Source organism: Lynx rufus, unplaced genomic scaffold, assembly GCF_022079265.1.
Source record: "Lynx rufus isolate CCGP_SWC_20201006 ecotype Redwood Valley unplaced genomic scaffold, mLynRuf1.p SCAF_11, whole genome shotgun sequence".
NCBI lineage: Eukaryota > Metazoa > Chordata > Mammalia > Carnivora > Felidae > Lynx > Lynx rufus.
In genome coordinates, this window is record NW_025814825.1 from 46,796,207 (window position 1) to 46,820,563 (window position 24,357).

Here is a 24,357-nt window from a genome sequence, read left to right on the forward strand (position 1 = left end):
ATTGGACTCTGTGCTGACAGTGCAGAGCCTGTTTGGGATTTTATCTCTCCCTCTCTCTCTCTGCCCTTCCCCCACTAGCTCACGGGCTGGCGCTCTCTCTCTCTCTCTCTCAAAATAAAAAAATAAATAAACTTTAAAAAAAAGAAATATTGGTATCCATAAAAAAAGGAACTAATATAATACATTGTTCCATTCCATTCACACAACGGAACACTGTACAGCTATTCAATAACAGGGATGAATGTCACAAATGTGATTTTGAGCAAAATAAACAGGATATAAAAAGGCACACAACGCGATTCCACCTACACAGAGTTGAGAAACAAAAGTAACATGTGGTACCAGAGATCAAGATAGGTATTATTTTAGTGGAGACACATGGGGGATTGACAACAGTCTATGGGTTTATCTAGGTTGTAACTCCATGTCACCTTATCAATGTGTAAAATGTCATGAAACTGAACACAAGATTTTTACCTTTTAGCATATGTGCACTAGTGTGCCCGGGCTGCCATTACCAAATACCACACAGCATAGATGGCTTACACAACAAATATATTTTCTCACAGTTCCACCATCTAGAAGTCCAGGAACAAAGTGTTGACAGGGTTGGTTTCTTCTGAGGGCTCTCTCCTTAGCATGCAAATGGCTGCCATATCACTGTGTCCTCCGATGGTCTTTCCTCCATTGCCTCCAAATCTGTGTCCAAATTTCCTCTTCTTATGAGAACACCAGTCACAGTGGATTAAGGCCTCCCCTTACGACCTCATTTCACCTTAAGTGCCTGTTTAAAGCTCCTATCTCCAAATAATCACATTCTGAGGTACAGCGAGTTTGAACTTCAACGTATGACTTTTGAGGGGACACAGATTAGCCTATAATAGTATGCAATTTATAAATCAATAGGTAAGGAAAACATATCAAAATAACGTTTAAAGGGCAGGCAGAAAAAAACCTGGAAATAAAGACTTGGATGGAACAGCTTGGAAGGAGAAAACCAAGAGTTTGTGGTATCACAGATTCAAGGAAAAAGTGTTTTTAAAAAGGGGATGTGTTCACATGTCCCCAATGCTCTAAAGAGCTGAATGAAAATGAGGATCTGGAAGTGTATATCGGCTTTATAAAAAAGGAAGATCATCCTAATCTTCAGAAGAGCGGTTTTGCTGGAGTGCAAAGGGTAAAAGACTTATTCAAGTGGGTCAAGTAGGGAAAGGATGATCAAAGAGCAGAATAAGATAGTGGAGCCACTTTATTTGAGAGGTTCACCTAGGAATAAGAAATGAGATGGCAGTAGCTGGACGGAAATATGGGCTTGAAAGTTGTCATGATTTTAGCTTTGGCTTTGGTTTCTTTGTTTTTACAACCAGAGAAGATTTTTGCATTCTCAACGGCTGGTGAAATGCAGGAGACTGGGAGGCAGCAGTTGAAGGTATGGGACCCAGAGGAGACACTTGCTTAGATGCTGAAGAGAAGTTGGGATCCAGGGCAGTGACAGAGCAGTTTGTGTTTGGAGAGATGGGCAGCTCCTGCACTATAGAGATGAAAGATGGAATAGAGGGGATTTTAACTAGAATCTTATCAGTAGTGGCCAGCCCTCATGATGTTTCATTTGCAAATGATGACAATGAATGCGTCCTGTTCTCAGTCATCCATACTGGATGATTTTCCTCAACACTCACCAGTACTTTGGATGTGGCCAGAGGGAAAGACAAAGAGTTGGGGGCAGCCTAGTGGTGTAGAAGAACCATTTTACTGGAATAAAGTCACTTATGCTCACAAGAAGTCAATGTGATACAGGCTAATGTACTTCATGTGTATAGGTTAGGTCTAGTTTATCCAAGAAAACATTGAAGATCCTATTAACTATCTATCTTCCTCACATTCACACGGCTAATAAAGAGTGAGTCAGAATGTGATTCACTCGGATTCTACAGAACTATTACCTTTAACCACTATACTATCGTGAATAAAAACTATTACCTCAAGCAATAATTTTATGTTAAAATATACTTAATACATGTAACAAAGAATGTGTAATAACAAGAAAGGTTTATAGAATAAAGTTAAACAAAAAAATCTCAGATTCCAAAATTAACCACATGATATTGTCACAACTACATCTAGCATAATGCCAGGCACTTAGCAGATACTCTGTAAATATATGCTGAATAAACTGTGTTTAAAACATAGAAAATACCAAAAACAACACAGAACTGAATGGTTTGACGTGGTTAATCTTTGGGTAAGGGTGATTACCTTTCCTCTATTTACCATATTTTTGATTAATTGCTATGGAGGGCTTTTAAGGAAACAAACAAAAAAATAGGAAAAATAAACTGAGAACAGTCTTTCCCAGTGAAATTGTACTACTCTCCAATAATTAAGACAGTGTATCCTTTGTTATTCTCCACTCCTGTGGCTACACTGTAGGGAATAAATTTCTGCAAGTTGCCACTGAGAACTCCCTGTCTGGGGTCTGAATGCCAAGCTGTGGAGTAGATTCTGGATTGATGTAATAAGCTAACCCAGGACCACTGCTTTCCATGAAGGGGTAGTACACAGACAAGAGCATATACAGGTCTGAACCATCTGGGGAAAAGCCCTAGAACTTAGACATTTGCAAATCTATTACACAAGTAGCTTCAAGAGTATATAGACTGGTTCTTATAGGCAGGCTTTTTTAACTTTCCTGAGAAACCTGCAATTATATGGGGAACTAAGTGAAAATTGTGTGAAGATAGCAGCGAACAAAATCATTTTCTGGTAGAATGTAAATAGTAGTTTCAGAAGAGGAAGGGGGGAAGATGGAAGAGAGGGAAGAGAGAGGTTTAAAGCTTTTTTTAATAATGGGCAAAATTTGTTTTCTATTCCATGTATCCAGGTGTTTTTGTTATTTCTGGAGCTTTGCAGTGAACTCAACTGCAAATTAACAGAAGAGAATTAATGTTGGCTGAACTAGAGCAAATAGTATGTATTTGCAGAGATTTAATATAGTCCTCAACCCTTCCCTCCTGCCTCCTTCCAGCATGCACCCATTTTCCCTGCAGGGAAATCTCATGTGCACATTCAATAGCTCTTCTTTAAATGCTTATTTATTTTCGGGGCACCTGGGTGGCGCAGTCGGTTAAGCGTCCGACTTCAGCCAGGTCACGATCTCGCGGTCCGTGAGTTCGAGCCCCGCGTCGGGCTCTGGGCTGATGGCTCAGAGCCTGGAGCCTGTTTCCGATTCTGTGTCTCCCTCTCTCTCTGCCCCTCCCCCGTTCATGCTCTGTCTCTCTCTGTCCCAAAAATAAATAAACGTTGAAAAAAAAAATTTAAAAAAAAAAAAAGAAAAAAAAATTTATAAAAAATAAATAAATAAAAAATAAATAAATAAATGCTTATTTATTTTCAATTCCTCAATCTGACTGTTAATGCTTGCCCCATTGAGTTTCATTTAAGGTGGGAATTCCTATATTTTTATTACTGAGGTCTTGGAACTTTAAAGAATCACTTCTTGCTACATATAATTTTTAGTTTAAGGAAAGACGATCCCAATGCAGTTTTTAAGTTGAGAATCCCTTCTTTTCTTTAAGTTTATTTATTGAGAGAGAGAGAGAGAGCAAGGGATGGCAAAGAGAGAGAGGGAGAAAGAATCCCAAGCAGGTTCCACAGTTAGCGCAGAGCCCAATGCAGGGCTCGAACTCATGAACCATGAGATCATGGCCTGAGCCCAAATCAAGAGTCAGACGCTTAACTGACTGAGCTACACAGCACCCCCAAGTTGAGAAGCCCTTCTTAATCAGGTTGCCTGAGGGATATGCTTAGTCACCACCCACAATCGGTGGGTGTTACAGCTATGCCTTTTCAGAAACATGCAGTTGCCTCTAGTGCTTCTCTTTCATTCCAGTCCCATTCTCTCAGAGCACTATGTTGAGGACTGTACTGAGGGTAAGTCCTTAGCAATGGGAGTGGCAACCTGGAATGTCTCTATAAAGGACAATTGGACTATAGCTTTCAAATTTAAAAATGAAGTCTTTGGGGCGCCTGGGTGGCTCAGTCAGTTAAGTGTCCAACTTCAGCTCGGGTCATGATCTCACAGTCCATGAGTTCAAGCCCCGCGTCAGGCTCTGTGCTGACAGCTCAGAGCCTGGAGCCTGCTTCAGATTCTGTGTCTCCTTCTCTCTGCCCCTCCCCTGCTCATGCTCTGTCTCTCTCTGTCCCAAAAATAAAATCATTTAAAATTTAAAAAAAAAAAAAAATGAAGTCTTTGATTTAGCAATTCTGAATACAGGTATTTATTCTACAGAAGTGTTTCCAATGTCTTTGTCATAAGAGATGTAAAATTATATATGTATTTGGATATTAGTTGCATAACTGTAATTACAAAATATAGGGAAAAATTGGTTTACGTGTAGGAAGACTGGTAAAATAAATTATGCTATCTTCATAAAATGGAATACTCTACAGCTGTGAAAAACAATGAGGTCTCCAGGTGGTAGTTTTAAATTAAAAAGTCAGCTATAAAGCAATGTGAGAAAAGAATAAATAAAGATAAGGAAAATACACACACATATATACAACACATCTAGAAATATACATACACACATACATATATCTCTTGTTTTATATATAATTACTAAATGATATTATTAAGTGCACAGAATACCTTTAGAAAATAAATAAGGCAATAGTTGTTGCTTTCAAGGAGAAGAACTGATTAATCTGGGAACAAAACAGGGAGGGACGCATACTATATACTTTATTCACTTCTGTGGTTTTGAATTTCAGTCAACGTGCATGAATTGTCTATCCAATAGTTAATAAATAAAATATTAAGATAAAGTATACAATGATTAGATACCACTTATTTTAGTATTGTCATCCCAAAGAAACTTGTATAAAGCTAGGGATTGCCTAGGCCTGTATATCCTGTGTATCATTCAGTCACAGGTAGGATGATTAAGGTTAGGCAAATGATTTAGCTGTCTTGTAAGAGAATTTTATTGGCCTATTCACTTTAGCATCTTATTTGTTTGCATTTCACACACGCACACACATGCACACACATACAGTTTTCTATATATGTGTAAATGCGTATCTTTCCATGTATATGTGCATATAAACAAAATAATCATATTAATAGCAATAATAATGTTGCAAAAGCCATCTTGAATGTGAAACATTCAGAATTAGGCTCTTTATATGTATGGGCCTGATAAAAAGAATGATCACATCACTGAAAGTCAGGAGAAGGAGAAATCAGATGCTAGGATCTAATCACCACCATTCATTTTATATATTGTTTCAGGACATTAATAATGGCATACAGGTTTAGGATGAGTGGATATTTCTGTTGGGCTGACCCTTTTATCATCATTAAATATTCTCTTTAACTCTGGAAATATTTCTGATCATAAATGTTTCCTTTTTTAATAGTATTAAGGCAATACTAACTTTCTTTTTGGTTAGTATTTCCTTGATGTGTCTTTTATCTTTCTACATCATTTTATTTCCACTTTTTCTATGCCCTTATATTTAAAGGTATTTCTTATTATGAGAGTTATTTTCTTCTTTTCTAAATCCTATAATTTTTATCTTAATTAGAGAACTTGATCTATTTTTATTTAATTAATAATATATTTGAGCTAAATCCACCATCATAATCTATGCTCTGTAGGAATATACATATTTTTTCATAGTCTTGCCTTCTTTTGAAATAATTATGAATTTTAAAAATCACTCCATTTCCCCTCTAATAGCTTGCCTGTTACACATTTCCTTAATTCACTTCTACATTTCTTCTTGTCTTGTCAGAGTATATAAAAAATTATTACTTTTACCACTTCCCCAACAACAAAAAGATTTTATGACCCTTACTCACAACATATATTAAAACTCAAAAACCATTATTGCCATTGTTTTAAACAGTCTTTATTTATTTAGATCTACATACAGACTCATTTTTTAAAACTTGTTTCATCTTTCATCTGAGATTATTTTTCTGCTAGCTAAATGACTTCCTTTGTATTTCTGTTAATGTGAGTTATTCTAACACAGGCTACTACATCATGGCCATAAGCAAAAGACGTAGCCATTGTTCCTTCATTTTGAGTTCAATGAATATTTATTGGATCTGGCTCTTTCTCTAACAGAGGGAGAAGATGGTAGATGAGAAGGAATTGCTTATAATAGAACAAGGATAACAGACCTGTGGCCAGCTTACTATATTTAAAGTAGAAATAGATAATAGGGGCATAAAGAGGCATAAGTCCTTTTGGAGAAGGCATAAAGAAGGGTAAGTACTTTAAATAGAGGCATAGTCCTTTTGGAGAAGTACAAATAGAGGGAGGAGTAATAATAAACATCATAGAGGACAGTGATGAGGAGTGTTGACTCCTGTATCTGCAGATCTAAGTCGAAAGTTCAAGTCTTCCCTTGTAAACTGGGTACCCTAAGGGGTAAACAAATAACACTTGTCTAAACTTCCAGTCCCAGTCCTAAAATAAGAAAAATAATATTTCACTTTATGAGATGAATATGGGGATTAAGATAAAAAATAATATATCTAACACAGCACATAGAAGCTCCATAAATCATGCAATTATTAAAAATTCAAGAAAGGCTTCATTGACCTTGTATCATTGGAGTTGCCTTTGCAAAATAAGTCAAATTTTCAGTGGAAAGATATCAGAAGTAGTAATCTACCTGGTGAAGAATCAGCAAGAAAAATGGTCTGAGGTCTGAATGAAATTACTATGTTTAGGGCACAGCAAAGAGTTAAGGCTGTGATGCCCTGAGCTACCTAGTGGGACACAACTCTGCAGGAAGGTGTTTTGGAACTTCATCATGAAGGGCTTTAGGTGCCTTGAGAAGGTAATGATTCATGAAATAGGCAGATAACCTGCAGTGGAGATTTGTGCTAAATGGATAAAGCATCATTATGGATATTTGTACAGCAATGTTACACTTGACCATCTTATCAAACAAGTTCAGACTTGTTTGCTAAAACACATGGCACAGAAAGAAGGAATCATTCACATCTTCTAGTTCTGTGACCCTCTGCCCACAACTCACCTCCAATGCCAGCCACCTTAGATTGAACAACATAATAAAAATTTCAGATGGATTAGAAAAGCTCCATATCTTTTCCCTTAGAAGGTTTTAGACTGGCTAATCCAGATTCCCAATTTCTCATTGACAAGTACCTTTTCTTCCTGTGCAAACAATGGGGAGGAATACATCTTCACTATTCCCCTTCCCAGACTACCCCCAGTCTCTTAAAGAACAACCTTCAGCCTTGTTTGTGCACAGTATATAAAAATCATGCCACAGTTATTATAGAAAACTATTTAGAAACACAAGTTTGCAAATCAAAGATTCACGAAGGGGATTACATTTTCTGTTTTGCCAGTAGACTGTATTTGCCATCAAATGGCAAATTTATCACCTCTGGTGATGAGCCAAATCTTGTGGAATCAGAACATGACAATCCACCCATGGTTTTGGGTGTACAGGCAAAGCCCCAACGTCTGCAAACAATTCTTGCAATTTCTCTGCCCACACTGCCTTCTTTTCTGTTGGAATGAGTTTACCCTTTCTTATGTCAGTTAATGATTTGAAGGAACCCACAAAAAAAACCACTCATTTATTCGTGCTCCAAATCCTTTGCTAGTATTCTGTAAATGCACTACAGTAAGTAACAGGGAATGATCTCAGAAAGTAATATTCTCGTTATACTTGGGGAAGGGGGCAGCAGATGTGGTATAAAACATCAGAAGGATTGCACTCCTGGGAGCATTTAAGAAGACCCTGTGTGAGGCTTACAGTTTTCAAAGCATTATGGCCAAGATGGCGAATGGTCTGAAAACTGCTGAAAGAAGAATATTGGAGGAAGAGGACTCTTCAAGGGGAATGGAGGGCTGACAGGACGTAAACAAGAGGGTCCTTATTCAGTATATGAAAGGTGCCATGGGGAGGAACACGTTGGCTTGTTTGATACTGCTAAAAGCCAAAGGTCAGTAAGTATAGTTTGGTGGATATGGTCAGTCAGAGTCATCCAGAAATGGATAGGGATATAGGGAACTCTCTGTGTGAAGGTCAACGAAGGCTACATGGCCATTCATTTGTAAAGCCATAACTGATACTGATACATGTGATTGAACTAAATCACCTTGGAGGTTGTTTCTAACACCAAAGTACTGTTTCTACACTAAGATGTACTTTGGCACATATATAGGGTCCCTTTACTGTTACGCCTGTTTCCTCTTTTTCTGTCCACCTCTTCTTTATGTTTTCAGAGATGTCTAAAATCCAGGAAACCCTTTGATTGACACTACTGGAGATTCCTCAAGCCTCAGCAGTTTTTTTTTTTTTCAAAATATGTTCTTAGATTCCCTATTCAAAAATCAACCAAATAGCTTATTAAAAATATATATTTCTGTGCCCTACTGTACCCAAGCTGAAACCAGATCCCTGTAAATGGGTCCCAGGAATATGCTTTTAACTAGCCTTTTCAGGGGCACCTGGGTGGCTCAGTTCATTGAATCTGACTCTTGGTTTTGACTCAGGTCACGATCTCATGGTTTTGTGAGTTCGAGCCACACGTTGGGCTCCATACTCCATAGTGCAGGATTTTCTGTCTTCCTCTATCTCTGTCCCTTTCCTACTCATGCTGTCTCTGTTTCTCTAAAAATTAACTAAAAAATAGTCGTCTTCCAGGTGATTCTTATACCCAACTAGGTTTGAGAATCATTTCCCTAACCTATTTCTCTCCAGTGTTTTCTGTACTTATTAATTTTAAACGTCAGGAGTGTCCAAGTGAGAGCAAGCTAGAGCAAGGAATTGAGATTCAGAATGATAAAGGCCTGGTCTCTGAATATATCTAGCTAGTTTTCAGTACCCTTCTCTCCCTCAGGTATTGCATCTAGTGTTCTATTATGATGAAAACCTGAAACCCAAATATGAAACTTTTCCATTGTCTTTTCCCTGAGAGAGATCATAAAGCGGCTACTCCCAAGAATAAGTTCAGCAGAATGGACTGCTACCTATTAGGGTAGAGGTTCTCAATTGTGGCTGCACATAGACATCATCATTGGAACTTTAATACCTAAGCCAGGTCCCACAGCAAGACAATTAAATCAGAATCTGTAGGGCTGAGGACAAATCATCTCCTTTCTTAGACTGATTCAAGTACCACAATGTTTGTGCTGCCTAAGCACTTTGCATAGAATGTTATTTTTGTACTGATCACATTTTTTTGGTAATTATTTATGTGTAAGTGCCTTCACCCCACCTCCCCATGAGTCTGCAGTGTGGGGACTATATCATCAGCGTAGACATTAGGTACCTAGGACATATGCATATTTAAAAGTAAATTAAATATTATGGAAAAGCCTTGAAATTGCACATGCTGTGAAATAATCTATGGAATATCAAAGTTTAATTTATGCCTCCTGGGAAAAAAAATTTCTGAACATATTTTGCAAGTCTGTTTCTACATTTCTGAGGCTAAAGAATTACTCTAGTATACTTTCATTGCAACTCAGAAGTGGTCTTTTGACTAAGCATTAATAAAATTTCTAAATCATAAACAAACTAAGATTTATCACTTGTCCTAAGGTTGACACTGCCATTATTCTTAATTACTCCCTAACTCTCACACATTATTCATTATGTCCCCAGAGAGGGGAAATGAGAAGAGGGTTCTGCTTTAAGAAAGAATGAATTCTTCCTGAGGTTACATCTTGTATACTCAAAATATCTCCCCTAGATGGTTATTTATAGCACTCCCTGGGAAAAGCAATGGCAAGTTCTGGTAAACAGTGAATTAAAAAAAAAAAAAAGAAATAAACTTTTGGGATTTTGTTAGGGAACCATCATTCCTTTGAAATTACAATAGAAAAGAATTGCTCGACATTTAGCTCTGGTCCTTATTTACAGAGAGGTGGGGGGAGGGGGCCGGGGAACAAGCAGCAGGATTTCTCTCCCAGAGGATACCAGTCGGTGTTACCTGGTGAACTGGGAGAGATACTAGACATTGTAGCTCAGAACAGCAGTCTGCATCCTGGAAATACCACCTTGGTATTTTCCTGCAGAGATGGCTGTGGCCTGTTCCATAGTTGTAGAAATCTTCATGTATCATTCTCCTAAGAAGTCTTCATGTATATGCCCATTTTGAATAATCAGAGTATCATTAGGTTCTAGTTATTGGATAACTTACATGTACCAGGCACTAAGTACTTTAGCATACTGAGTCATCTAATGCCTCTTAAGAATCATGAGGGGCGCCTGGGTGGCGCAGTCAGTTAAGCGTCCGACTTCAGCCAGGTCACGATCTCCGGTCCGTGAGTTCGAGCCCCGCGTCGGGCTCTGGGCTGATGGCTCAGAGCCTGGAGCCTGTTTCCGATTCTGTGTCTCCCTCTCTCTCTGCCCCTCCCCCGTTCATGCTCTGTCTCTCTCTGTCCCAAAAATAAATAAACGTTGAAAAAAAAAAATTAAAAAAAAAAAAAAGAATCATGAGAGGTAGCTATTATTTACCCCAGTTTTACAAGTGAAGAAACAGGCTTAAGGAGGTGAAGACTGTGAGTGTCTTATATATTGCATTGCACCACCAATGTTTTATCACACAAATTTTGTAAGTGAAATAAGGCAGTATAGTTAGTTTGCTGGGATGCATGGTGGGAGATACCAGAAATACTTTAATAGGAGTATTGCTAGTAGATAAAGCAGGGTCTGCAATGGCCAACAGATGATGGCTGACCTATGTTATGTGGTCATCCACAGGTACTAAAAAAGATTTCTGGTCAATGAGATATCAGACTTTCTCACTACGAACCCTACTGGAAAGGCCTTTCAATTGTCAGCCACTGACTCTTTGGTATCTAGTACAGACTAGATCTATCAGAGACGCATCCCAGGACCTCAAAAAGATTGACCAGAAGATTTAGCTGATGACTGTCCAAGTGAAAGAGAGTTCTCTCTTCTATGTGGTAGTGTCCCCTCAGTTTACCATATAGGGGGAAGTTCAGCTATCTTTTCCACTCTTGAACCATGGGTTTACTCATGTGGTTAGGGGAGGAAGCACGGGTCAGATATTTAGGCTGTGATAATCTCTTAGTAGTCACATCAGAATAGTGGTGGTTCTGGGGGTGCCTGGGTGGCTCAGTTGGTTGAGCATCCAACTCTTGATTTTGGCTCAGGTCATGATCTCACAGTCATGGGATTGGGCCCTGCACTGGGCTCCACACTGAGCATGGAGCCTGCTTAAGATTCTCTCTTTGTCTCTCTCTCTCTCTCTCTCTCTCTCTCTCTCTCTCTCCCTCTGCCCCTCTTCCCTGCCCATGTTCTCTCTTTCTCTCTCTAAAAAAAAAAAAATAGTGGTGGTTCTGAACTCCACATAGAGAGCTTAAACTAAGGGAGGAACTTTACTCTCTCAGCAACCCAAAGGATAGGACACTGGTTAAACGCTGTGAGTGAGGGAGTTTAATTATCACTAATAACTATGAAGCTACTGGGCTGCCTTTCTTGCCATCTCATCTTCCTTATTTTGTGCACTTATTTCCTCCCTTTTGTACTTTAAAAATATTTCTTCTCTCCAACTGGTAGCTATTCTTTCTCTCTTCTTTTTGTAGTGTTATCATGATGTGTATTAGTTTGCTAGCGATGCCACAACAAAATATCACAGGCTTACACAGAAATGTACTTTCTCATGGTTCAGGAGGCTGGACGGCCAAGATAAAGGTGTCATCAGGGCTGGCTTTTCCTGAGGTCTCTCCTTGGCTTTCAATGGCAGTCTTCTCGCTGTGTCCTCACATGACTTTTTCTTCATGCAAGTGCATCCCATTTCTCTCCTTCTCCTTAAAGGGTGTCAGTCCTACTGCATTAGGACCCCACCCTTATGATTTCATCAAACCTTAATTACCTCTTTAAAGTCCCTATCTCCAATTACAGTCACATTGGAAATTAGGGCTTCAAATATGAACTATGGTATGGAGGAACACAATTCAGTCCATAGCTCTACGTTTGGATTCTCAGTTTGGGGGCTTATGTACTCTAGTTCTATAGCATAAAGCATTATAAACACACAAAAATATCTACATATACATATACAATGCGAGCAATATCTAAGCTTAATTAATTCCTTCACCTTTTTTTTCCTTCAAGACCAAGCTGGAAAGCAGCTGAAGGCACTGAAAGTCTAATTTTTGGTCTAAGAAGGGCAAAAGCTGCCCTATCCCATGAGGATAAGTGGAAACGGCTGAAAGCCATTGAAGCCAAACCATCAGTGATGTAGACACAGAGGTGGGGCGGGGGTGCTGGTGGAGGAACAGGCTGTTGAAGAAGACAGTCCTGAGCCTTAATCCTGGTCCACTCGTTGCTAGTTGCTTGGCCAGGAGTGAGTTATTTTCTTACTGTTGATTCCCTTATTTGTGCATGGGTCATACGAATCTGCTCGTAAGGGATACTGCAAAGGCACAGAGGGTGCAGGCAAACATACATGAGTACGTACACGCACATTAAAGTGCCTGATGCAGAGTAGGAACTGAAAGTCAAAGTCTATGGGCCACATGTTTAGTACATTTTAAAAACCATTTAGACGCCCATGTCTCACAGACACAAACTTGATACGAGGCCCACAGGCAATGTATATATGCAAGTTTAAAGCCACAGAGGAAATATCAGACTTTCACCTTCAAAATAAAGACTTTTTTTTTTTAATTTTTTTTTTCAACGTTTTATTTATTTTTGGGACAGAGAGAGACAGAGCATGAACGGGGGAGGGGCAGAGAGAGAGGGAGACACAGAATCGGAAACAGGCTCCAGGCTCTGAGCCATCAGCCCAGAGCCTGACACGGGGCTCGAACTCACGGACCGCGAGATCGTGACCTGGCTGAAGTCGGACGCTTAACCGACTGCGCCACCCAGGCGCCCCAAAATAAAGACTCTTAAATACAGAGCCTGGCATCTTCCCTATGTCTTATCAGGAGCTCAGCAGAGTGAGGGAGTTGGGATGAATGAATTTTCATTCACACTAGGCTGAAGGCTCCTTGTGAGCAAGAATCCCCTCAGTTTTGTTGGCTATTGTACACCTAGAACTTAACACAGTGTCTGGTACATAGATGTTCAGTATTTATTCATGACGGGGTGAAGTCATGCTCGCAAGTTACTGGGCTTGCAGGTAGATACATGAGAAGCCTGTAAAATAAGAATATGGAAAAGGCCTTTCTCCTTCCAAAAACAGAAAAGTTCTTAGAAGTTGTTCAAAGTTGCTTTAGAGTTTACTTCACAAATAAGATATAACCTAGAGGCTTACAATAAAGAAGGACCAAGAAGTTCAGACAAAAAAAAATATTAAAACTTAGTTCTTTCACATCCCATGATGAATGTAACTGCAAAGATGCTTCTTAAAATAATCTTAAAAGCTTTACAGCAGGGTTGGAGAAAAAATTACGTTAGAGAATAATTTTTGATGGATGAGAGTTATCAATTTTCTAGCCATCAGAAAGGAGATTCAGAATTAGTTCTATAATATCTGCTATTAAACTATTTCAGCCTAATATTCCTAACAGAAGACACATATCAGGCACAGGAAACAATTCTTCCTACATTTGATATCTCTGAAGATATTGACCTCGGCAACAATTCTTACATGTAATATAGGTGAACAGATTACAGTCTGCAGGGATGGTTGCCTAGAGCTGAAGAGATAAAGGGAATTTCTGCAGCTGAAAATTGCATGTAGCCTTCCCGGGGGGTAGGGGGGTGAATAATCTCTAATTGTACCTTTAACATGATTTTACATGACCTAAAACACATTTATAAGAACCAGCCAGCATTTTCATGCCTTTCATTTTGGGTAATTATTTTTATAGCTGGAAGATTTTTAACGTCTCTCTAGCCATAAACACTAGAACTTTTGATTCTCAGATTCTTCTCTGCTTGAGAAAAAAGAAAAGAGGTGTTGTTGCACAAATCATTTTCACACAGAAAATAAATGCTTCAAGATGATTAGGAGAGAGAAGGCTTAATTAACACAGCTTGAGGAAGTAACCCTGTATCTGACATGGCCATGGGAGTCAGAGTGACTTTGACACACTAATTCTATTTACAGTTATCTGCAGGTGGTTGGCTGGGTACATTCACTGAGCCCACTGATACAGCTATGTGACTGGTCTCCCTGCTTCCATATTCATGTTCTCTAAATCCATTCTCCACACAACAGCCCAATGATCTTTTAAAGGAAATCTCTTCCAGTGGCTGCCCCTTACATTCAGAATGACCCCAAAATTTCATCCCATGGTCTACCTGGTTACCGTCATATCATTAGGCTTCCTTTTACTAGGAAAACTTAAGAAAATCTTGACAGAGAAAAAGTATAAGCTTGGGATTTAGATCCATGTATATGACAACAATTTAATAGGTTTGACCTAGAAACATGACAGGCAGGATTCCACTAGCTGCTCTGTCAACAAGTTCTTCTGTTCACTCCTTCACTCTGATGATGCATGTAGAATATTCAGCCCTACAGATCTCTGACAAGCCTTATTTACTTTTTCCTTCTAACAAGAATGGTCCTAAGCCCCTGTACTAGAAGGAGAGACTGCCACTGGAACTGATTTTTTCAGATCTGGGAAATCTCAAAGACATATCATGTCTACTCTGATCGGCTCTGAATAGGGTATTTTTACCCCCGCCCCCAACTCAATGTTAAAAATCAACAGCCTACACCAACGTTCTAAACTGTTCTGACTTTTGGAAGCATATCAACATCAAGCAAAAGACAGCTATCTGTGGGTGCAAGTAATCAGCATGGTGTGGATGGGAGGGGCACCTGGGCTCAGTCAGTGTGTCCAGTTTTGGCACAGGTCATGACCTCACAGTTTGTGGGTTCGAGCCCCATGTTTAGCTTTGTGCTGACAGCTCAGAGCCTGGAGCCTGTTTCGGATTCTGTGTCTCCCTATCTCTCTGTCTCTCCTCCATTTGCGCGCGCTCTCTCTCTCTCAAAAATAAATAAACATTGAAAAAAGAAACCGATTTGGGATTTTTTTTATTCTTCCCATTGTATATTTGATTTTCTTTTTATTTGTCAGTTTCTACTTTATCACTGTTATTCCTTTCCTTCTACTCTTTTGGGGCACCTGTTTCATGTCATTTTCTAAAATTCTTTGGATGACTCATTAAATAATTACTTTCCAGGCTTTCTTAATTTTTAAAGTATTTGTTTAAGACTATAAATTTCCTCTATTCACAGATTTATCTGAATTCCTTTAATATTGAATATTCCATTTTTTGTTCCAATGTCCTACTCATGACCATTAAACTACCAGTTTTAATTTGTCATATCTTCTTTCACTTATAACTCTTAATTTACAAATTTTTGGCAGGTCTCTGTCAGTGCACTAGTATTTCAATTATGTGATGTTTGTTGAGAATTGAGCAGTGGCTTCAGACGTAGTCTATTTTGTTAAAAAAATCTTGCGTGCACTTGAAAACAGTATGTATTCTTCAATTGTTCAGTTCAGTGCTCAATGTCTGCCTAGGTATATCAAGTTTGTTTTCAGAGTTTCCATATTTTATTGAATTTTTTTGACTTTTCTGCCACATACTGAGAAGGCTATGTTCAAGTTTTCTACCAGAATTATGGATAGATCAATTTTTCTATTCAATTACACATAGTTTTGCTTTACATATTTAGAGGCTGTATCACTTTGTGCATATGCATTTAGAATTATTATATTTTCTTGGTGAATGAGTTTTTCATCATTGTGAAATTATCATTGTTTATCTCTAATAAAGATTCTTACCTTAAAATCTGAGTCTTCTGATATAAATTTGCTATGGCAACTTTCTTTAGCCATTTATATGATTTGTTTTAATTCCTTTGTCTTTTCCACCTTATATGTAAGATGGGTCTATTGTAAGCAACATATAGGCGAGTTTTTGCCCTGAGTCTTGTTGGCAATTGTAATGGGTTGAATATTGGTCCTCAAGGAGATACATGCAAGTCTAAATACAACCAAAAATCTAAGTGATTTCCATAGTTACAGAAATCCTTTTGAAACACGAGGTCCATTTGACATTGCATCATATATGATATGAATGGCAGGAAAGGAACACATAACAAAGTTGGACTTCCAATGAATATGAGTCTGTATTTCTGGCTCTTCACTTCTAGCTTCTTAAAACTGTTATTTCTTTTTTTTTTTTTTTTTTAATTTTTTTTCAATGTTTATTTATTTTTTTTGGGACAGAGAGAGACAGAGCATGAACGGGGGAGGGGCAGAGAGAGAGGGAGACACAGAATCAGAAACAGGCTCCAGGCTCCGAGCCATCAGCCCAGAGCCTGACGCGGGGCTCGAACTCACGGACCGCGAGATCGTGACCTGGCTGAAGTCGGCCGCTTAACCGACTGCGCCACCCAGGCGCCCCAAAACTGTTATTTCTATACACTGTTATAAAACAGCTGAATAAATCTATGTCTGAATACAATTTCAAATAACCATTAATACTTAACTAAATATTTTCTTCAAATTATGAGATAAACAGACCTTTGCACATTAAAATCTGTGTTCCTGAGTCTGTGCTAGAACTCAGGGCATATTTTCCACCAAAATATCTAACCACGTGTAAGCAAACTTCAAGGCATCACCACATCTGTTGATTGGAAGAATGCTCATTCAAAATCAGGTCGGATATTATTCTATTTCATCTGCTGTGTTACTTGCTATTTCTCCTACGAATATTTCTATCCATGGCACTGCAGTCTTCCTTTCATCCTTTTTCTATCATATTAGGTTTGCTTAGGGTTCCATAAATATTCCTGCTACTAATGATATGAGTTGTGTGACAGCTAACGGCTTATCTTATTTATAGTCTTTGCTTTTTAGAGTAAAACAGGAAACCATCCAGGGTAGTGATTTACTCAGCTTCAGTGCACAAGGTACTCTAGTCCTATTGAAGAAGAATAATTGTTATGATTATTTAATGATATATACAACATCTGTTATTAGCTATTTATTGATATATGAATACTTGAAATCTGCTACTTCTAGTGCCAGTGAGAACAACTCATTTTTCAATCAAATATAATTTCCAATGCTGGTACATGGAGAGGAATTTAACTTTTCTCATCAGATTTATTGGCTAGTACCATTCTTGCCAGATCTCATACTGGCGTGTAATCTATATTAATGCCAAGGTGTTATATTTATAGCTACGAGATAAAGCCTAACTTCTAATGTGCCAATCTACAGGAACAAGAAAAGTACTAGGAAAGGAGATATGTTGAAAACAGTGATTTATATATTATTTTGGAATCAACTTTGGAGGGAATAACCTGAAGAGTAATGTTTCTTGGTAGTCTGTCTCCTGTGGACTCAGAAGAACAGCGACCACATACAAAGGATAAACCTTCTAACTTCTCTAAATGTCTACATTTGGTCTTTACTGCAGGGCCATCAAATAGGTCAAAATGGAACAAGATAGTTGGGCACAGGGTCTAAGTCACTCATCCATGAGTACTGGGATTTAGATCCACATCTGATTTAGTGAAAAAGAGAACGGAATTCGTTAACTTCCAACATCCTTAATTTTGTAATTAGAATTACATTCTATACAGAATGGTAAATAACACCAGGAAAAAACATCAGAATTTGTCAGGGTATAGCATCATAGCCTTAAGACATCGGGATGCCTGAGAACTCCATCCCTCTGTTAGACATGGGTCTGAAATGGTCGGTCTTCTAAAAAGAAGTCACTGGGAAAATCTGGGCTACCGTGTTGGAGGAAGGGGTGGAAACTATAGAAATTCACAAGGGTTGTTGGTGCTGTTTTCTTTCCAGAAGTCTCAGCTGTTGCGATTTAGAGCTGTGTTCTTGCTTTTATCACTATTCATTTTTCTTTGATAGCTACAAGCTCTGTGAATTGAGACAAACTCAACTTTATTTGGCTTCATTTCCTTTCTATAAAATATGGGATAATAATAGTGTTTATTTCCAAGTGCCATTGTGAAGATTAAATAAGTCGTATGACTTAAAACAGAGTCGGAGAGGAAAATTTGACTGTTAATGATACTTCCCATTATCACTATCATGCTGACTACCATCACAGTCATCAGCAGCCACATTATCTACCTAACTACAGCTCTTTTGATCAGTGAACATCCTCATCACTGATCCTCAGCCTTGCATTCTGAGTTTTACACAGTTGATGTGCAAAAGTGGAGGATTTGCACCCCTGGTATGTTTCTTTCTGGCTAGGTGGTAACGGCTTGTTATTTCTACATATATCAAATAAATGAAACGAACACTACTACTCCATTCACAAAGGGTTGGACCAGGAAATGGCTGTGAGTTGAAGGCTGGAGGAAATCACACCTGCTGAAAATACAGTAGTCCCCGTTACCAACAGTTTGACTTTCTGGGGTCTCAATTACCCTCAGTCAACGATGGTCCAGAAGCAGATGATCCTCTTTCTGACATATGGTCAGAAGGTCAATACTAGCTTAATAGTACATCACAATGCCTACATCATTCACCTCACTTCATCTCATCATATGGCCGTTTTATCATCTCATGCCATCGCAAGAAGGGTAAGTACAGTACAATGAGGAATTGTGTGTGTGTGAGAGAGAGACCACACTCACATAACTTTTATTATAGTGTATTGTTAAAATTATTTTATTATTAGTTATCATTGTTAACCTGTTACTATGACTAATTTATAAATTAAACCTTTCTATAGATATATATGCATAGGAAAAACATAAATATAAGGTTTGGTACTATCTGAGGTTTTAGGCATCCACTGGGAGTCTTGGAATGTGTCCTCAGTGGATAATGGGGGACTACTGTACAAACCCATGCACACACTGGGGGAAAAGGCAAACTTCAGCAACCTCCTAACTCATTTCCTTTCTTTTCTGAAAAGTCTTTATTCTAATCCTGCCCTTTTCTTGCTATTTCTTCTTATCCACTGCCTGATTTATCCATTAGCCTAATGCTGCAACCCTGAACCCTTATGCAATGAAGAAAATTAGTGCAATGGTATCTTCTAGCTCCAGAGCCCCTGCAGTTGTAGGCTTTTCATTAGTCCCATCTACTTAAGCTGGTAGTCAAATCTTGTTCCTTGGAACAACGTTGCATCATTTATCCAATTTGTTATCATCTCCTCATGACTTTGTTTTTGCCAGCATTAGTGAAGATAAAATACACCTCCAGTCTGGATCATAAATTTTCAACACTAGATCCCCAAGTTCAATTCTGATGCTCTCAGTCAGACCTTATTGACTTATTAAAGGAAATATAGATCTCATTTTTTTTTTATCCAGAAGCCTAAAGATACAATTCTTTGAAGAGTAGAACACTGTGAACCAACCTATTTTGGACCTCAGAGGAAACATATTTCAGATTAAGAGTGAAACTTATTCTATGCAAATTATTTCATCACATAGAGCAATCTATTCATCTCCATAACCACTTACTTTAAGATACAAATGTAATATGTATTAGAAATTTATTCTTAAAAGATGCTTCTTAGAGACACCTCAATTGGACCCTGAATTGGGTTTTGCATGATATGTCATTTCTATTTCTTTGCTTAGTTAATCCCCTTACTTGGCAGATGCATTCCTAGGAAGCTATTACACTTCCCTCAAATGCCTTAGAACTTGAAGAGAGAAAGCACTAGAATTTTAAGCCAAGCTTGGACACCCACACAAGCTAACATGGTACCCAGCCTCCAAATGTGGCAGAAGAGTGAAGGAATAACATATGTTTCTGGGACAACATATTCAATAAAATGTGAGTTACTGATGGTTGTATGAACAGGGTAAAGTAGGAAATAGCAATCATTTGCTCGTGGTCAGCTGTGCCCCATATCTCACAAGATGGAGTATAGGGACCAAGACAGGTCCATGACTTGAAATGTCACAACTTAGCCTTTTGTTGCTTCACCAGTAGAAAAGATGAAAAAAATAGGGAAAAATACATAAAGACAGATATATAGATAAATAGGATTTGGAGATTATGTCTTTCTCTTTAGAAGCCTATGTACAGAGATTAAAAAAGAACTGTGGTGCCAGGAATCTATAAAAATAACTAGTGAATCAAGAGATAAAGAAGTATTATTTAAATGATTGTGCTTACTGCACTGTGCTTAGGACTGTGGAATGACTCATGTCTCTATTTTCAAATGAAGTATAGTCTAGGTGAGGGGGCAACACTAAACTTTGTGAAAACAATTAGGACTCAGAATTGGTGCAACAGGTTGAAATTATCAGAAAATGTTGCCAACAATAACACCCTTACCCAGATCAGTAGACCATCTTGTATATAGTCATTTGAAAAGGAGGAGGAGGAGGAAGAGGAGGAGGAGGAGGAGGAGGAGGAGGAGGAGATGATTCAGATATAAAAAACCTGTTTACCTGACAACCAGATCCAATGAGTCCATTTCAAACTGTACCAAGAAATACTCTTAGCCCTAACTCCAAAGGGTTCTCTAGAAAGAAGGATGCACATATTATTTGCTGCACGGATGTGATGGTTGTGTGCTGTGTTCATTGCTGGGTTTACATGTGCTGGGTCTGGGTTTTTCTGACAGGAAGTTTACCTGCTAAATCTTCCTCTACACCTTTAGTTGCACCACACACATCACCTGAAATGCCTTCCCCTTTTTTTTTCCACCAATCCAACCTTTTCTCATCCTGCAGGGTACATTCAAGTTCTTGAGTGGAGTTATAACGATCTTTGTTTTTCATTTGTTTGAGTGTTAATCTTGTCTCCTCCTCAAATCGATTTTTAAAATGTCTTGTTTATCAAATGCTTTCATTTTACTAATAATCACAAATGAAGCTTGGTTTTTCATTTATTTTCATAATGGTACAATCGGGTGACAAGTGTTGGTCAATAGATTGATGGAATAGGTGTAAAAGTAATCTTCCAGAGTGGTCTTAGAAGCCCTTGTTAAAGATGTGGAGTACCAAGTTCAAAGCCTGGAGCCCTGAGTCAGTACTGTTAGAAGTGCGCCTAGGAGTCCTCATCAATGAGCAACATCCAAGTGAAATTTTTGCAAATGATAAATAAAGTCTTAGATTTTTAAACCATTAGAGTTTATATATTCTATGGTGATATACTCCTTTTTTTGGTTGTTGTTAATTATATGAGTTGGTATGCACACAGCACTTGGACCATGATTGGCACATAGTAAGGGCTTAATAATGCTAGTTGTTGTTATAATTATTACTAAGTAGTTACTATTAGTGTGATCCTTTCAACTAAAGTTTCATGAGTATTCTCTAAATACAAAGCATGTTTCGAACACTGTTGAAACATTCAGTTAATAAGCACTGTCTTTGTTATTAAGGAGTTCACAGCCTAATAAAAGTAAAATGATAATGACAGCAGTAAAATATCTACCATTTATTAAGGCTTGCCTGAAGTGTGCTACTATTGCTTATCTTTCTAAATATTAACTCCTTTTTTCCTTAAAATAATTTTATATTCGGGGCGCCTGGGTGGCGCAGTCAGTTAAGCGTACGACTTCAGCCAGGTCACGATCTCGCGGTCCGTGAGTTCGAGCCCCGCGTCAGGCTCTGGGCTGATGGCTCAGAGCCTGGAGCCTGTTTCCGATTCTGTGTCTCCCTCTCTCTCTGCCCCTCCCCCATTCATGCTCTGTCTCTCTCTGTCCCAAAAAAAATAAATAAACGTTGAAAAAAAAATTTTTTTTAAAAATAACTTTATATTAAACCTACTTTACAGCCAGTAGAATCTGGGGCAAAAAGGGATTCAACACAATGCCAATGCTGCAGAGCTGACAATTGGAAGGGCCAGAGTTGGCATCCAGGGAGTCTATTCAGCGCCTATATTTTATTTTCCATGCCATGCTGCCCATGAGAAGTATGTGAATTAATGGAGCTGTGATCCACCACAGAATGTGATAAAGACACTTTATTGAGGAAATGACAGTAGAATAAAACTTGACAGATGAGTAGAAGTTTACCAGGTGCACTATAGTGTTAAGGATATAATTTTAAATTAATTATTTCCTATGGATTGATTAATAAACCTAATTTTAGGAAGCATTAGGCTCCTTAGTCTAAAAGTCTAAAAGCTTTAAATTAGTGACGACTCTTGGTTGTAAGGAGAAATCCAAACTGTACTTAGAAACAATACGTAGAAAAAGGAGACAATTATGAAGTTGTATGTAAGATTCAAATGATATAATCAGGACGATGTCTCTTTGTCTGCTTTTATGTTTGTTGAAGGCTTTCTTCCCTCCATATTTGTTGGGAAAAAATGAACATTAATTACCCGGGCTCATATTTTACAAGACTATTAATCTCTGTGGGAAGAGCAATAAGAGAAACATTTTTCGCACACCACTTCCCCCTATGTAGACAGGAAGACTCATTGTCTAGCCTCATTTTCATATTATTAGAACCATGTGATTGAGCTCCAGCCAATGAGTTGTGGAAGAAAATCGTCTATATCCATTCAGGCCTTGCTCTTAAAAGTATTTTTCTGTGTCTTCCAGCCTCCCTCCCTGCTGGTGCAGTGACCTAAAAGGCCACGTGTTTCGCATGGTGAAGTCACAAGCAAAAGTGTAAGCCAACCCAAATTAGACTTCTCTTGCCCCGTAACTCTGTTTTGCCAAGCTTCTGAAATGTCAGGTTCAAGTTATTGCTACAGCCTATCCTAGTTAATACAACTACCTGATTGACATAAGTCTCAGAGAGAAATCTGGATGTGCTGACTTGTCTTACATGCCAATTTCTGAATTGAGTACTATAGCAAAGGTTTAGAATACTCTGCAAGGCCAGGCCCAACTTGGAACCACCTAACAGTAAATTATACAAATTATGAGAGAAGTCAGAATGCAAAGGATTAGAGATGGAAAAAAGTTAATTGTCCACTATGTATTTTATAGCCTTTATTTGAGTGATGTTGGGTAACTCATCCTAAACACATTTGCCAATTTCCTAGGCCATTGGTAACCACATCCATATTCACCAATATCTGAAAGAACAACCTTTTAAACACTGAATCTGTGATTTATTTCCATAACATGAATCCATTCAGCACTTTAGTGCAATAAGCATTTTTTTCTGCCTGAAATTTTTCTGCCTACCCACATCTCATTTCATGTCTAGGAGTTAATGCTGCTCAATTCAGTTGTCTTATTCAAATATAGGAAGATGTTATGTACATTTCTTATTTTTTAATAACACTGTCATCTGACTTTGTTTTTATTAAATATTAATACATTTGTCTTCAGAAAAAATTAAATTTCTTTCCTTGCAAATCCCATGGAAGTAGAAACTTAAATTGAATGGATCATAGTTGGTATTGTGTTTGAGGGAATCTCATCTACATTAATCCTATTCTGGGGCCAATTTTTATTATAGAAAATATCTGTGCACTTAGGAAGTAGGCAAGGAATATTAGAATTCAAAGTACACAGAAATATTCAGTCCTTCTTCGTACTCTGGGTTGTAGAGTGCAATCAGAGGGATCTTTAAAGTCGTATGATTTTTTCTCACTTTAGATTTCAGACTTTTTAGGAAAACTCTACTTTCACAATGGGGCAGAATCTTAAAGAGGAACACCTGACATAGTATCGATTGTTCTTCTTAAGCTGCATTTTTCTTTATGCTCTAAGACGGTATTTGCATTCATACTACAAATGGGTACTGAACTGAATGCTGCGAACTATTATACAGTAGTCAGAGGCAGGGGAGCAGGGCACATCTAAATGCCCAGATCGATAATATAAGCAATAAGTTAGTTTGCAGAATTCAAAAGAAAAACATAATCTCAATTGAGAAGAATGCTTTTAATACCTCATGAAAGAGAAGGCATTTAAAACGGCATGAAGAATGGGTTTATGCAAGGATAGCAATTAAATAATAATGAGGTATTCTTACTGGAGACATTCAAACATAAGTGAGGAACCCATATACCAGAATTGCTTTAGAAAGATATGGGCATCGGATGGAGGTTTGAACTCAACCAACACCACCACCGCCACCACCGTCATCAACATCATCCATTAGAAAATCTATTCTCAATATTCTTGTATGAAGGTTCTCTGTTAACATTTACGAACATGTATTAAATATTAGTAAGCTATTTCCATGAACCAGCACAATTCTTGCTCATGACATGCCTGTGATAACAGTTTGGTGCTATTATCCTTATATGTGTATGTATGCATGTGTTCAGAAACTTTTTAAACTGATAAAAAAGGTGACAGAATAATTACAATTCACATGCTCATACTTACTGACTGCTCCATTCTCTCCCTGTACACAGGCTCCATATACTAAACCATTCAACAATAGGGTGTATCCATAGCAACACCTCCAAATGTGCATCTCAA